We start from the raw sequence: 15,581 nt of genomic DNA on the forward strand, positions 1-15,581 counted from the left end.
TTTTCCAGACATAATTCCGATTGTTAGCGTAACAAATTCCTTCCTCGAAATCAGCGTGGTCCCACGGCTCAAAATCACGTGTCGTCCTTGGTACTGAATATCGCCGGATGTAGACCCGAAACATCATTCGTGTGGTCCGATAATCATGACCACTCTAGAACGTTCCTTATCGGTTCCGCGAAGATGATCAAAATTCCCTATACATACATTATAATAATCCGAATTTTCTACTAAATACACTAAACACTGTAATATTGTATTTCCGCCACGCCGGTTAGTCCAAGTTGCGAATTTAAATTTTCATTTAACATTCGTTCAAATTCAGTAATCTGTAATGGTTTTGAAAAGCATGTTTCCTTCCTATAACGTTAAGATCAAAACAATTTTGTAAAATTTATTATATTTTAATGAATAACGAAGTCTTTAGTGTGACAGGAAGAGTAAAGGAATATACGCGAATTAGAAAGACAAAGATTAAAACAGAGAGAGGAGCGCACATATTCCTACTGCACCACCGATTAGCGAATCCCGCCTCCTTACAAATCGACACCGCCGCACTGTGGTCTAAAAGTCAGTTCTAACGCGAATAAATTAAAAATACCAACTAACGTAAATCTGTTAAAATTTGTACTTGTATGATATTTTGATATGTACACTACAATAACAAAAGAAAAATTAATAAATCACATCACCGTGTTATTGTTGGCAAGATTGGCAACATTACAGTAACCACATTTTGTTTCTCTGCGTTAGTCAAGTGTTACAAATTATAACCTGAAAATATCGAGTTCTTTCTTGAAGTGTGCATAAATTATGTTAGTATCTTGTTATATATGATATTATCAGTATGGCTGTAGGATTGAAAATGGTAGGTTTACGTTTCCTTCACACAGTTTATGATATATTTTATGAACTGATACTTTTTAAGAAAAATTTGGTTGGACTTTACCAAAAGGTGGCTCCGGATGGCTCATATATCATTGGAAAGCCCTTGACGAGAGGAACACAATCCTGTTGGTGGGAGGTCATGAATATCAGACCCTGACCCGCTAGAGGTTAAAAACTAAAATTACGTTAATTTTGTTGTGCGAGAGGTTTTCGTCCAGATTGACCCGCTCCTGACGCTAGATTATGATAAAAAAGGATGCGCGACGCGGGTAATTAACGTTACCGCGCATTCCTACCTTTTGTTAACCGAAATCCAGGTAAATTACGATCGCGGTTGCTTCCTTCTTCTTCGCCGAGTAATCGTTGTGATAACACGTGCGTACGAGTAAATTTCTGATTGTCCGATCACCCACGTGCTTATAGTTAGTTTTTTAAGTTCAGTTACTATAGTTTAAATATATAGTTATAAAATAGTTAGTGTACTTAGTTAGTGTAAATAAGTATTATTATTAATTAAAATGTCTCCGTATGAGGTCGTGAAAGCATCTGCAGTGGCGGGAATTAAATCTGAACCTGCCGCAGCATTCAGCGAGTGCCTCTATACATCGGCGAATTTTTATATCGGCGTAACATTGTACGGCATATTACATCGTTTGCCCAACAGTTTGCACGCTTCATAGACGACATTCGCAAGGTGTATCCTGGCCACCTTGGGTACAAAACTCGTATTCAACGTCCAAGCGAATGTTGCTGTGTAACGTGCAAACCACCGCAGATACAGCGCCGTCACCGCCATATTTAGGTTAGGTTAGGTTAGGGTTAGGTTAGGTTTCCCCCTGTGGCTGGGGATTAGAATACAGCCAAGGTAACCCCTGCCTGTCGTAAGAGGCGACTAAAAGGGGGGCGCTCGCTGCCACTAGACCGCCTCAATGAGGACCGGGGGCGATGCCGGCGGGGTCCTTGGGCTTCGGTCCTTGGTCTCTGGCAGGTACTACCATGCCGGTAAGGCCTTGGGCTGAGAGGCGACGAAGGCGGCGGCGACGTCACGGTACACCGTAACCCAGTGGTCATGTTTCGCTGGGACGGGGGGCTTGCCTTAATCGGCCGGCCCGTGAGGATGATAACCTCTATAAAAATCCCTAGCCCCAAGCTGCGGTACGCGGTGAGGAGGGTGCCCCTGGAGTTAGCGCCAGGGGTGGCTGGTGGGTGCATCAGTCGCTAGCGACCAACCCCGGGGTACCTGGCGACCCCCCGGGTGTATCAGCCTTGCCCGGGTAAGGCGGCTCTGCCCGGGTGGACGTGCCGGACCGACCCACTCGTGGGACTCGATATGGATGATCTAACACAAAAACAAAACATTGGACGGGATGGAACGACGACGAACCAGGCAACACCTAGGACAACGCAAGGGACAACGAGGGATGCGGAGGCGGAGCAGTCGGGGCCCAGCAGGCCCCCGGCTCCCGCCCGAAGTAGGAGGGCGCGACCTTGGTCGGCAGGATCCTCCAGAGGGAGCAGGGCATCCTCTGCTGCCTCTGATAGGGGGTTCTGGCGCCGGGTGGGGGACAGCGACGAGGAGTCTGAGGGATCGGTCTTCTCGTTGTCGCCCATGACCCCCTCCACAGTGACGGCGGCGAGAAGAGGACGCCCCCCTACATCAGGGGACTATGTAAAGCTCGCAGAGAAGAAGGCTGAGTATCTGCAGCTACAAGAGCGGGAATTGGAGCTCCAGGTAACGCGGGAGCTGTTGGACGACGGCGTGGCACCCCGCCAGCCAAGCCGGTCTTCCAAGAAATTAAGGGAAGCCGAGGAGCTATCGAGGGAGATACGGCATCAACCCTCATCGGACCTCGTTGCCCGCGCATTGAAGTGCGCCGGGAAGGAAGAAAAGGTGGCGGGGTGCTCGAAGAATTTGAAGGGCACCTTCGTGCACGCCCTCAGGGAGGCATCTCGGGACCTCGAGGTCGTCGTGGGCGAGCTGGGCCTCAGGGCCCAATGCGAGCGCGACGACCGCGAGGTGGAGCTCCTGAGAGAGCAGCTGAAGGCCCGGGATGCCAGGATCGCGGCCCAGGGCGAGGAATTGGCTGCCATGCGCCGGGAGCTGGAAGCCTTGAGCGCGAGGATCGTCGCCGTGGAGACCCCAGCGGTCCCCGGCACAAGGAAGGCGGCGAGGCCGGCGTCACCGCTGACGGAGGAGGAGGCCGCTCCGAAGAGGACCCGCAGAGCACACACGCCCGAGGGGATTGGGACGACCTTCCGGACGCGACCATCGCTGGAGGAACCGACGGGGCCTAAACCGGCGCGCCCGCCGTCGCCCCTCGGGGAGGCCGGCGGGCGGGTTGGGGGTGGCCCTGTCGAGCGCGCGGACCCCGCGGTGCCCGCGAGGGCCGGGGCACCGGAGACGGCTGCGCTCATGGAGGGCATCGCGGCGCTCGTCGCGCGGAGCGCAGCTGAGCTCAGGAGGGAGTTCGCTGGGGAGCTAGCCCGGCTCCGGACCCCCGCGGGCGCCGCGGGGGTTCCCCCTCCCTCCGCTCCCGCGACAGTTGGGAGGAAGGGAAAACAACCGACGAGGCCGACGAAGGGGGCAGCCCAGCCCCAGAAGACGAGGTTGGAATCGGCGGGGGCAGCAGCGTCTGCCCGACCCGCAGCTCCCTCCGGTTCCTTCGTCGAACAACGGATGGCCCAAGTCCAACGGGACCACCGAGCGGCCACTGAGGAATGGGCCAAGGTCGTCGGCCGCAAGGCCAAAAAGGCCGAAGTGGTGAAGAGGAAGGAGGGGGTTACGGCCCCCCCTCAAACCACGGCAAAGAAACCGCCAACGAAGAAGATGGCGGCCGGGACGACCAATCCACCGGCCGCGAGGAAGGAGGGGTCATCGGGGGAGAAGGGAGCCAGGAAAGTGGCGAAAAAGCCCCGCCTGGCCCGCCCTCCCAAGACGTCTGCGGTCACCCTGACGGTCGCGTCGGGATCAAAGACCTCCTGCAGCGAGGCCATGCTTCGCGCCAGGCAGGAGGTCGACCTCGCGGAGATCGGGATCACCGATCTCCGACCTAGGCGCGCGGCCACGGGTGGCCTCGTCTTGGAGATCGCCGGGACAGAGAGGGCGGCCAAGGCGGCGGCCCTGGCTAGCCGCCTCCAAGCCGTGTTCAGCGGTGTGGAGGGGGTTAAGGTGGCGTGTCCCGTCAAGATGGGGGAGGTCCGCATCTGCGGGCTTGACGACTCCGTCACCCGCGATGAGGTGGCGGCCGCGGTAGCAACCGCCGGCGGTTGCGCCGCCGCAGAAGTGAGGTTGGGGGAGATCCGCACCCCGCCCCGCGGTTTGGGGAGGGTGTGGGTAAGATGCCCCCTTGTCGCGGCCAATAAGCTGGTCGGCGCGGGGAGGCTGAGGGTGGGGTGGTCCTCACCACGGGTCGAGGCGCTGGCGGCTCGCCCCCTGCAGTGTTACCGCTGCCTGGAGACGGGTCATGTCAGGCAGCGGTGCCCCTGCGGGGTCGATCGGTCGGATCGCTGCTTTAATTGCGGCGATCCTAACCATCGGGCCAGCGCCTGCACGGCCCCTCCGCGGTGCCCCCTGTGTACTGATTCAGGGCGGCCCGCGGGGCACAGGATGGGGGCCAGGGGATGCCCCTCGGTCTCCTCCAACAAAGGGGGGAAGAAGCGCGCGGCGGTGAAGGCGCCGACGGCGAGGACGGGCACGAAGCAGTCGGCTGCTTCGTCGACTGGGGCAGCGGGCCCCAGCAACGAGGGAGCAGCGGTGGAGGCCGCAGGAATGGACACCTTCAATGGGGCCTAGGGGTCCATTCCTGCAGGCAAATGTCAACCACTCGGTCGGGGCACAGGACCTTCTGGTCCAAACCCTGGCCGAGTGGAAGATCGAGGTCGCGGTGGTGGCGGAGCCGCACCGAGTCCCGGACCGGCATGACTGGTTCGCGGACGAGGGGGGCTCCGTCGCCATCGTCCTGGGAGGGACGCGGTTTCCCCCGCCCGCCGACGTACTGGTGAGGGGGCGGGGGTTCGTCGGGGTCGACTGGGGGGGCGTCGCGGTGGTGGGCGTTTACGCACCGCCTAGCTGGACCCGCCTCGAGTTCGAGGAGTGCCTAGACCGGGTGGGGAGCTTCATCTCCAGCTTCCCCGCCCGGCAGGCACTGGTCCTCGGGGACTTTAACTCCAAAGCCGAAGCCTGGGGGTCCCCGAGGACCGACGTGAGGGGCAGGGCGGTGCTCGATTGGGCGGCAAGCGTGGGGCTCCTGCTTCTAAACAGGGGCTCCGCCAGCACCTGCGTTCGGGCCCAGGGGGAGTCCATTGTGGATTTAAGCTGGGCGTCCCCTGGGATCGGGCGCAGGGTGCGGGGTTGGAGAGTGGCGATGAGGGAGACGTTGAGTGACCACCGGTATATCCGGTTCAGCGTCTCTCTCCCCACCTCCTGCCGCCCGACGCGTGGCGCACCACCGCGTCGCTGGGTGCTGAGGCGGATGGACAAGGACCTGCTGATGGCAGCGGCCCTCGTCGTGGCCTGGCCACCTCTTCCGGCCGGGCCTGTCGCGGACATTGAGGGGGAGGCTGAGTGGTTCCGGGGGGCGATGACCGCAATTTGCGACACCGCCATGCCCCGGGCCTCTCGTCTGCCCCCCCGGAGGGCGGTGTACTGGTGGTCGGGCGACATTGAGGACATTCGGTCCGAATGTCAGCACGCCCGGCGCCAGTGGCAGCGCGCCCGAAGGGTACGGGGAGGGAGGAATTGCTGAGGGGCACGTACCGGGTCTTCGTAGCGGCCCTGAGGCAGGCCATCAGGGACGCGAAGTCCCGGGCACGGAAGGAGCTCCAGGGCTCTCTCGACAAGGATCCCTGGGGGCGTCCGTACCGCATGGTGATGGGCAAGCTTCGCCCATGGGCGCCCCCGGTGTCGGAGAGCCTGGACCCTCAATTGCTCGGGCGGGTGGTGGACACCCTCTTTCCCCGATCGGAGGAGGAGCCACGCCCGCGCGAGCAGCCGGCGGAGCCAGTCGCCTGGTCCGCCGACTTGGAGGTCACCGAGGGGGAACTCGCCGGGGCCATCAAGAAGCTCGGGGCGAAAAACACCGCTCCGGGCCCTGATGGTATACCCGGCCGTGCCTGGGTCATCGCGTCGGGGGTCCTGGGTCCGAGGTTGATCCGCCTCTTTAGCGCCGCGTTGGAACGGGGAGTTTTTCCCGCGTTGTGGAAGGAGGGGCGGCTGGTTCTGCTTCGCAAAGAAGGTCGGCCCGCGGACTCCCCCTCCGCGTACCGGCCCATCGTGCTGTTGGACGAGGTGGGCAAGCTCTTCGAGCATATTATTGCCGAACGCCTCGCCCACCACCTGTCGAGCGTGGGTCCCGATCTGGCCGACACCCAGTTCGGGTTTCGCGAGGGTTGCAGCACCATCGACGCCATTCAGCGGGTGCGCACCCTCGCGGAGTGGGCCACGTCCCGGGGCGGGGTGGCGCTTGGCGTCTCGTTGGATGTGACCAATGCGTTCAACACCCTGCCCCATGGGGCGATACGGGGGGCGTTGGTTCGTCACAACGTTCCCCCGTATCTGCGGGGGATAATCGGGGCCTTCCTGGATGGCAGGTGGATTTGCTACGTGGGCCGGGACGGTACAGTGCATTGGAGGGAAGTGGACCGCGGGGTGCCCCAGGGTTCCAAAATGGGTCCTCCCCTATGGAACCTGGGATACAACCCGACCCAGGAGGTGGATCTCCCGCCCGGGGTGTGGACAACTATCTTCGCAGATGATTATTTCATTCTGGCCACCGGGCGGGACTGGGAGCGGACCAGCCGCCGTGCCGAGGATGCGGTGGCACGCGTCCATGACGCGATCCGGGAGTTGGGTCTGGAGCTGGCTCCCCACAAGACCGAGGCTATGTGGTTCTTCGAGCCTCGACGTGGGGTAGCCCCTCCGACCGGGCTCTGGCTCGGAGTAGGAGGGTGCCGGATCGAGATCAGCCGAGGTCTCCGATACCTCGGTCTGTATCTCGATAGCCACTGGCGGTTCGATACGCACTTCGACCGTCTGGCTCCCCGATTGGATAGGGTGGCGGCCGCTCTTGGCCGCCTTTTACCCAACCTCGGGGGGCCGGGTGTGAGGGTTCGCCGCCTCTACGCGGGAATCGTCCGGTCCGTAGCCCTGTACGGGGCACCGATATGGGCCGGCGACCGGCGGCGAGCAGGCGCAGCTGCAATGTTTTGCAGCAGGTGGAGCGCCGGCTCGCCGTCAGGGTCGTGCGGGGATACCGCACGATTTCCTACGCGGCGGCGATGGTCCTGGCGGGTTTCGTACCTTTCCGGTACCTGGCGGGGGTCGAGGCCAGTACCTACTGGTACTCGAGAGCCCTCCGTCAGGCCGGGGAGGACCCGCCGGGGCCTACGGTCGAGGAGTATCGGGGCCGGGCCCGACTGGTCGCGGTGGAAAGGTGGCGCATCTCCCTTCAGGGGGTGGCCGCCGGAAACCGCACCGTCGGGGCGGTCCTGCCGGTGCTGTCAGAGTGGCGGGATCGCGGCTTTGGCGCCCTGACATTCCGGGCCACACAGGTGCTCTCCGGACATGGGTGTTTCGGGGAGTACCTGTGCCGGATCGGGAGGGAGCCAACACCGAAGTGTTGGCACTGCGGGGCGGGGCGGGACACCGCACAGCACACCCTCGAGGTGTGCCCTGTGTTTGAGTTGGCCCGCCACGCCCTGCGTGTGGAGGTGGGGCAAGACCTCTCGCCGGCGAGCGTCGTAAGACAGATGCTCGCCGGCGAGACGAGGTGGAGGGCGGTGATCTCCTATTGCGAGGAGGTCATCGCCCTGAAGGAGAGGCCGGCGCCAACCGCGGCGCCGGCGGGACCCGCCGCCCTAAGGGATCCGGGGGGGTTGACGGCGCCGATCGCCGTTGCCCCCCCGGCGCGACGGATGCGGGTAGGGGACTGGTGAGGGGGGGGGGGGGTGGGAGGGGTCGTGGTGACCCTCCCGCCCTGGACGAAAAGAGCCCGGACCCCGGTCGGACCTGGGGGCGGGCGGGGAGGGAACCCGTTACCAATCGGGGGCCCTCTCCGCCTGTCTCTGGGGGGCCGGGTGACTCCGGGCGGAGAGTGGGGTGTCCCTCCCACACTGTGGGTGAGGGACGAAGTGAAGCCGAGGAGTCCCTCTGTAGGGTGGCTGACCACAGCCCACCGCAGCCCTCAGGGGGACGACTCGGTGGGCCGCAGGCGCCCCGCTGGGGCGTCATTGCACGCGGACCCGTGGTGAAGCCGGCACCGGAAGCTGGCGAGGCGCGGTCAGCGCCCGGTCTACCGCGCGGGGTGGGCGGGGGGTCGTTCCTCTTCGCAGTCCGCGTAGGGAGATCGAGGCGCGGGGACTGCAGGTGTCCTGGGCTGGGGGCCCAGGCGTCATTGCACGCAGTCCCCCGAGATGGAGCCGACATCGGGTGCGACCCCCGGTGTCGGCAGAGGGGAGTCCTTTCGACTCCCCTCCGAGACGGGCGCTTCGGCGCGAGGCGGGGGAGGCTCCGGAGAAATATCACTCAGGTCCCGGAGCCTCTCCACAACGCCCGAGGAGGTCGCCGTGGGGTTTTAGCCGGTAGAAATCCGGCACTACCCCGTCACCTCCCCCCAGGGGGTGGCGGGGCGTCTTGTCGAAGATTTCCCCACGATAAAAAAAAAAAAAAAAAAAAAGGGTTAGGTTAGGTTAGGATTAGCTTAGGTTTTATAGTGGTCGCGGTACCTTCTCTAGTTTGCTAGATGGAGGGCTGCCGAGGAGTTTTAGCCTGTAGAAATCCGGCACTACCCCCCTTCTAGGGGTGTGTTTTCCGAAGATTTCCCGTCGTTAAATAAGGAAAAAAAAGTTAATGAATTTATATGTTTTGGGGCATTTTAGTTTTTGACCTCTAGCGAGTCAAGATCTCATATTTAAGACTTCCCACCCACACCGTTGTGTTCCTCTCGTCAAGGGTTTTCCAATGATATATGACCCATCCGGATTTAACGTCGAGCTTTTGAGTAAACTCAATATATATATTTGAAATCATCTTAGTTTTTGACCTCTAGCGGGTCAAGGTCACATATTTAAGACCTCCCACCCACACCATTGTGTTCCTTTCGTCAAGGGCTTTCCAATGACATATAACCCATCCGGATTTGCGTCCCACCTTTTGGTAAAGGTCAACCAAAATTGTGGACACCATAAATTTTATTATCTTTGTCCCTGCGTTTTCTTTCGAAATCAAAGAACCAATAATATCTTCTGAAAAATTTCTCCAACAAGTACGAAACGGCATTCGAATCAGAACTCTCCAGGTATTAGAAGTGTGCAGTAGTCCTCGCAAAATAGTCTCTGTACTTTATCACTTCAGTGTCATAGCGTTCGTGAAAGTGTATAATTGTGAATATTTAATTCGAATCTTCTATAAAGACAATGGGTAGGAAGAAATGCGAAATTGTCCGAAAATATTTTAAATTGTGTGCTGGCGAAACCAAATTGAATATTCAATTCGAAACTGTGGTTCCATCATTTCGGTATGTATAATTTACTGTAGGAGTACAGGACGATTGCTCCCTCTGCAGTCGCCCCTCTCTATTATACATAGTTTAAGGCCCAGAGCGCGCGGCACTAGAGAAAAAGCTAGCCGTCCATTACCGTTCTAGCTCAGCAAGCGAAAGCAAGTGTAGGAGTAGAGAAGCAATAAAAACGTACATATACAACAAAGAAAGTGAACACACTCGTGTATTATTTTATATATTAAGCCTGCCAGACATTCCTCAAATTCAACATTTACTTATTAATTAAATTACTATATATGCTAATATACTTTAAATTAAATTTTAATTGTAAAAATATATATTTGTAGGATCATTCAACGAATCTACAAAAACATTTGGAAGTTTTCCATCCAAATGAATTCACAACGGTAATGTTAGAAAAAGAGAGAAACAAGGCAAGAGAAGGCTTAAATAATGATAACGATATTGGTAGCAAAACTTGTAAAAAAGCAAAACGTAATGGATGCATGTGTCAGATTAGTGACTGTACATGGAAGACCACTTTCCTTGATTAACAATAACGCGTTTAAAGATATTATTCAAATGATAAATTTCCAAAAAGAAAAAGTAAATTCACATAAAGTCCGTGATGCAGTTATTGAACAAGCAATTGAAATCAGAAAAAAAATTACAGAGGAAGTAAAAGGCAAATTAATATGCCTGGAAGTGGATGCAGCAACTTGCATGAGCAGATCGTTTCTTGACATTAATACGCAATTTATGAAAGATGGTAAATTACATGTACGCACGCTAGGAGTCGTCGAACTTTATAAGAGCCATACTGCCGAATATGTAAAAAGCATCATCATGCAAACTTGTAATGTATATGGGATTGAAACAAGTCAGATTTACACTGTGACAGTTGACAACGTGGCAAATATAGTAAAAACAATAAAAATTTTAAATGAAGAAGACGATGATAATGATAACAACGAGGATGTCGCATTATCGGAATTAGAATGGAGTTAAATTATGGAACTGTTGAATATATTAAAACCGACACGAATTGCAACGAAACGATTGCAAATAGAAGACCTATTAGTTGGTGATTCGTATGCAATTTTTGACCGATGCATTATTGAAATAAGAAAGAAAAACACTAATTTTGCAAACGAATTCATACAAAATATAGAAAAACGACGATCTATGTTGTTTGACAGCGACGTCCTTTCTGCTGCAATATTGTTACGCCCCGGCGGAAAATTTGAAATTTATCCGCCTTGCGTCCCTTATCAAGCCCTTTTGGGTTACGAGAGTATCTCATGTAAGGGGCGTGAGGTGGGTGTTTCACTTTTCCGCCAATCTTTTCATTCCTCCTCAACCTTGTGCGTCCTTGTCAAGCCTTTCGAGGTTACGAGGATTTCTCATGCGGGGGTTTACAAGGAAGAGTTTGAGTTTAATTCTTTTCTATTTTTGACTTCTTCTATCGCTTTCTCTTCTTTATCTGCTCTACCCTGGACTCGTGTATCTAGTCAAGCCCTTTCGGGGTTACGAGAGTATCTCATGCGATGTACACGAGGAAAGGTTTCCTTCTATTTCCTTCTTTACAATAGTTTACGTGACCCTCCTTGAAACTATCGTCGCCAACCATAGTAACATAATACAGTTGTAATCGCACACAAAAACTCGGGTTTAGCTCGAGAGAGATAGAGCCGTAGCACAACACCAGCGCTACGCAGTTAGCCAGTGCTTCGCACTTCGGGAATTCCCCTGCTCACTGCGTAGAAACGGGAAAACCGTAATAACTTCTTTGTTAGAACACTCTTTCTCTCTCTATTGCACAAAGCGTCAGCCGGTCCAACAAGGATCATTATTACCTGATCGGAATGATAGTGTGAAAGAGTGGACGAATGAATATGTATTTAAACATCAAGAATAAGGAATGAGAACCCTTATGAAAGCGAACGTCGCGAACGTTCGACCGCCGTTCGAAAATTAAGGGTCGCTTAGAGCTGTAACGTCCCGCTAAGAAGATCCAGTGCCTTTTCGCTTTACTTTTTATTATTATAATCAATTTTTAGTTTAAATTTTGTACAAGATGTTTAATTAAAATTTTTATTATTAATATTTAGTTAAGTTTATAAGAAATATTTAATTTAATTTGTATTATATATATTTTTGTAGTAATAAATAGTTTTCACTTCAAACTTCAAAAGATAATTCAGTTTAATGAATGGGTCGGTAAACGATTAGTCGGTAAGTCGGTCGGTAAGTCGGACGTGCAAATACACTGCAGTGCATAACTATAGCACCACCTACTTTTTTAGTTGTTCTGTAGTTCAGAGTCAAAATGTAAAAAATCAACTGCAGGAGCTGAAACAGTATGGGACGCAATAAACTTTACGTTAAGTCTAATTGAAGTTGCTCTTTTATACGAAACGATATGATCGAAAAAGTGATTTTCACTTGTTGCGTAACTATACCACCAATGTTATTAAGTTAACTTCTCCCCATCCAGATCAACAACAAACTCACTGAATCCAAGTAATTACATTCTTCATAGCAATATAAATTAAAATTTAACAAAAATCTCTGTTAAACAATGCCACGTGGTACATATTTGACCGAAGAAGAAAGGGGTAAAATTTTGGCGTTTATGGAGGAAAAAGTTGGTGTTCGGGAAATTGCTCGTAGACTAGAGCGGTCATATAAAGTCGTTCTGAATTTCTTACATGATCCAGTCAATTATGGTAAGAATAAAAAGGGTGGCCCAAAGAAAAAATTGACTCCCCGTATCGAACGGGTAATTGTAAAAGCAGCCAGTAACAGTCTAAAAAGCTGTAACCAAATTAAAAGTGAACTCAATCTCAATGTTTCACGGTGGGCAGTACGTCGAGTTCTGAAAAACAATCCTAACATCGTGAGACAGAAATTAAAATCTGCACCTAAACTTCTACCTCGTCATAAAGTTGCGAGACTCGAGTACGCTCGAGCAAACATGCATCGAGACTGGAAAAACGTAAGTTAACTTTAGACGTCAAAATCTTTTTCCTACGGTTTACTTCAACTTCTTTCATTGATAATCAGGTTATCTTTTCGGATGAAAAAAAGTTTAATCTCGATGGACCGGACGGTTACAACTCATATTGGCGAGATCTCCGAAAAGAACCGCAATACTTCTCAAAACGAAATTTCGGCGGAGGAAGTGTGATGGTTTGGGGTGCCTTTTGTATTGATGGCATGTTGCAATTGGCTTTTCCATCAAAAAGGATGTATAGTGATGAGTACATCGCAATTTTAGACAGCAATTTGTTATCTTTTATGCACGAGCACAATACAATTAATTGGACCTTCCAGCAAGACAACGCGGCTATATATACCAGTCGGAAAACAATGTTTTGGTTGCAAAGAAATAGAATTAATGTTATTAAGTGGCCAGCATGTTCACCAGACCAAAATCCGATGGAAAACATTTGGGCCATTATTGTTAGGAAAGTTTATGCTGAAAATCGGCAGTATCAAAACATTTTAGAATTAAAGAACGCAATAATAAGAGCGAGTAAGGAAATTAGCGAAAGAATTTTTTAGAAACTCATCGAGAGTATGTCAGATAGGATTTTTCAAGTTATAACAAAACAAGGAGGACCAACAAATTATTAAAATTATATTTATGTATACAGGGTGTCCCACGTAACACTTTTCACGATTTTTCAAGTACTTGCGATAATCGAACAAAAAAATATTTTTAATAAAAGTTTATCAGTTTTCGATTGACTATACACTCCAATAAAAAAAAATTTAACAACATTCTTTTTTTCCGTAATTGTCAAGGTCACCTACAATTTTTTAAATGACACTTTATATTTTTGAAATTATGGTATTATAGCCCGTATCAGGGCGAATTCAACGACCTAGTACACCATGACCTTTAGATAATTTATGTTTTAATTGTTTTTATGTCAAATTTCATCCGCAACATTGCACAGCCATGACAGAATTTTATAACACATAACATAATAAAACTACAAACAGATATAATACCAAGTAATAAATCGTTTTTTATTGCTGCAAAGAATGAAAAAAATCAATTCATAAATAGAATAATCTTAAAAGAAAAAAAAAGAAAATTATCAGAATGCTGTCTTGAACCGAGCTTGCATGGATTACAAAATAGTAGCTGCACGGGCAGTTAACCTGCTCGGCTAATTTACTTCATGCTGACATTCAATTATTCATTGTATTTACAGGGTGCGTAAAAAGTTCCCGGAATTTAGTTTATGTGGAATTTTTTAATGTTTGTTTCCGCTTTTTGTAAAATCTTTAAGTTATTCTTCCCATTTTTCCGCATTTTTAAGTTATTTGTTTATTTTCAGTTAAGCGAGCTATGAATTACCACCATCGTTGAATTACACAAACGTGGAATGAAGACGGCAGAAATTGTTCGCACGACGGGATTTAAGAAGTCGACTGTGTACGATGCCGTGAAACGGTTCAAAGAGACTGGCAAAACTGTGGATCCTCCTCGTAGTGGTCGACCAGCTACAGCAGTAACGCCAAAGAACGTTCAAAAGGTCCGTTGTCGAATTTCTCGAAATTCGGAACGCTCGATGCGTAAACTCGCAAAAGACCTTAAGATAAGCGAAGGAAGCGTCCGGAACATTGTCCATAAAAAGTTGAAATGTTGTTCTTACAAAATCGATCGCGTTCACTTTCTGAAAGACGCAACGAAACAGAAGAGAAAAGAATGCGCACGCCGAATGATCCGGTTGATCAGCGGTGCTCGCTTGCAAAAGGTCCTCTTCACTGACGAGAAAATTTTCACCATCGAGCCGCTTCACAATTGCCAGAATCGTCGTCAAATCCTGAAGAAAGAGAACTGCTGCGGCGAAAACATTTTCCGGCCTCTGTGATGGTTTGGGCTGGCATTTGTGCAACTGGGAAGACGCCACTGATATTCATTGAAAGGAATGTCAAAATCAACGCCACCAACTATCAACAACAGGTTCTTCGGGAAGTTCTGCAGCCATGGGCATCACAACATTTCGGTGCAGAAGGATTCACGCTTTAGCAGGACTGGGCACCTGCACATTCAGCTCAAACGACCATCGCCACCTGCGAGGAGCTGTTTCCCGGTTTCTGGGGCAAAGACGTTTGGCCGCCAAACCCGCCGGACCTCAATCCGATGGATTATTCGGTGTGGTCTATGTTGAAGCAGAAAATTTCAGGAAGACGGTACAACACTTTGAACACGCTGAAAAAGGCTTTGGAGCGTGCCTGGAACGAAATAACGGTGGAAGAGTGTGCGAACATCGTCGGCAACCTCAGAAAACGACTCAAAAAATGTATTGAAGCCGATGGAGGCAACTTTGAACATTTAATATAAAATTTTTCTTTAAATCTTGTTATTATTAAATAAAAGAAGATTTTTGATATATGAAGTTCTTGGTTGGTTGATTTGTACCAAAGATCCAGACTATTTTAACAATCAAAAAAATTCCGGGAACTCTTTACGCACCCTGTATAGTACAGCTGAAAAAATGCATAAATATTTATGCAATTTTCTCAAAAAGTAAGGCCCATACACCCAAAACCCTTAACACGATTTGTACTATTGACCTCCCCTTTCGAATGCACTAGAGCTCATTCGAAAGTCGAGTTAGCACTTCGTAGTATCTCCTTGTAAGACTCGAAATTACATTCAATTTAATAACCTTGAGCAAATAAATGCAAACGATGTAAATGTTGTAGTACTAGAAACGTATCTACGAACTGTCGACAATTTATAACAAAGAAATAATGTCAACATGTAGTGGCTTAGCTATTAATACGGTACTTATGTTCAGTCTTGACTTGTCACGATAGTAAATTGCAGTTAGTATTAACTTGTCGAAAATGTATTCTAACAGTGAAAAGGTTGATATGTTGCTAATACTTGGCGAATGTAAAAGAAATGCACGTGAAGCAGCAAATCTGTATACTGCAAGGTACCCAGAAAGGCACCATCCATCTGCACAAACATTTTATAATATTGAAAAAAATTTACGAAATTATGGAGAATTTGAAAAGAAAAAGAGAAACAAACCATCTACAATTACAACCGAAATCAATGCTGTTACTGTTTTGGCGCAAGTAGTGCAGTTAGTGCTGACACTGGTTTCTCTAAAAGTTCAATTCATAGGGTTATAAAAAAGCATAATTACCATCCGTACAAAATGA

The sequence above is a fragment of the Osmia lignaria genome, chromosome 8, assembly GCF_051020975.1.
Source record: "Osmia lignaria lignaria isolate PbOS001 chromosome 8, iyOsmLign1, whole genome shotgun sequence".
NCBI classification, from domain to species: Eukaryota; Metazoa; Arthropoda; class Insecta; order Hymenoptera; family Megachilidae; genus Osmia; species Osmia lignaria.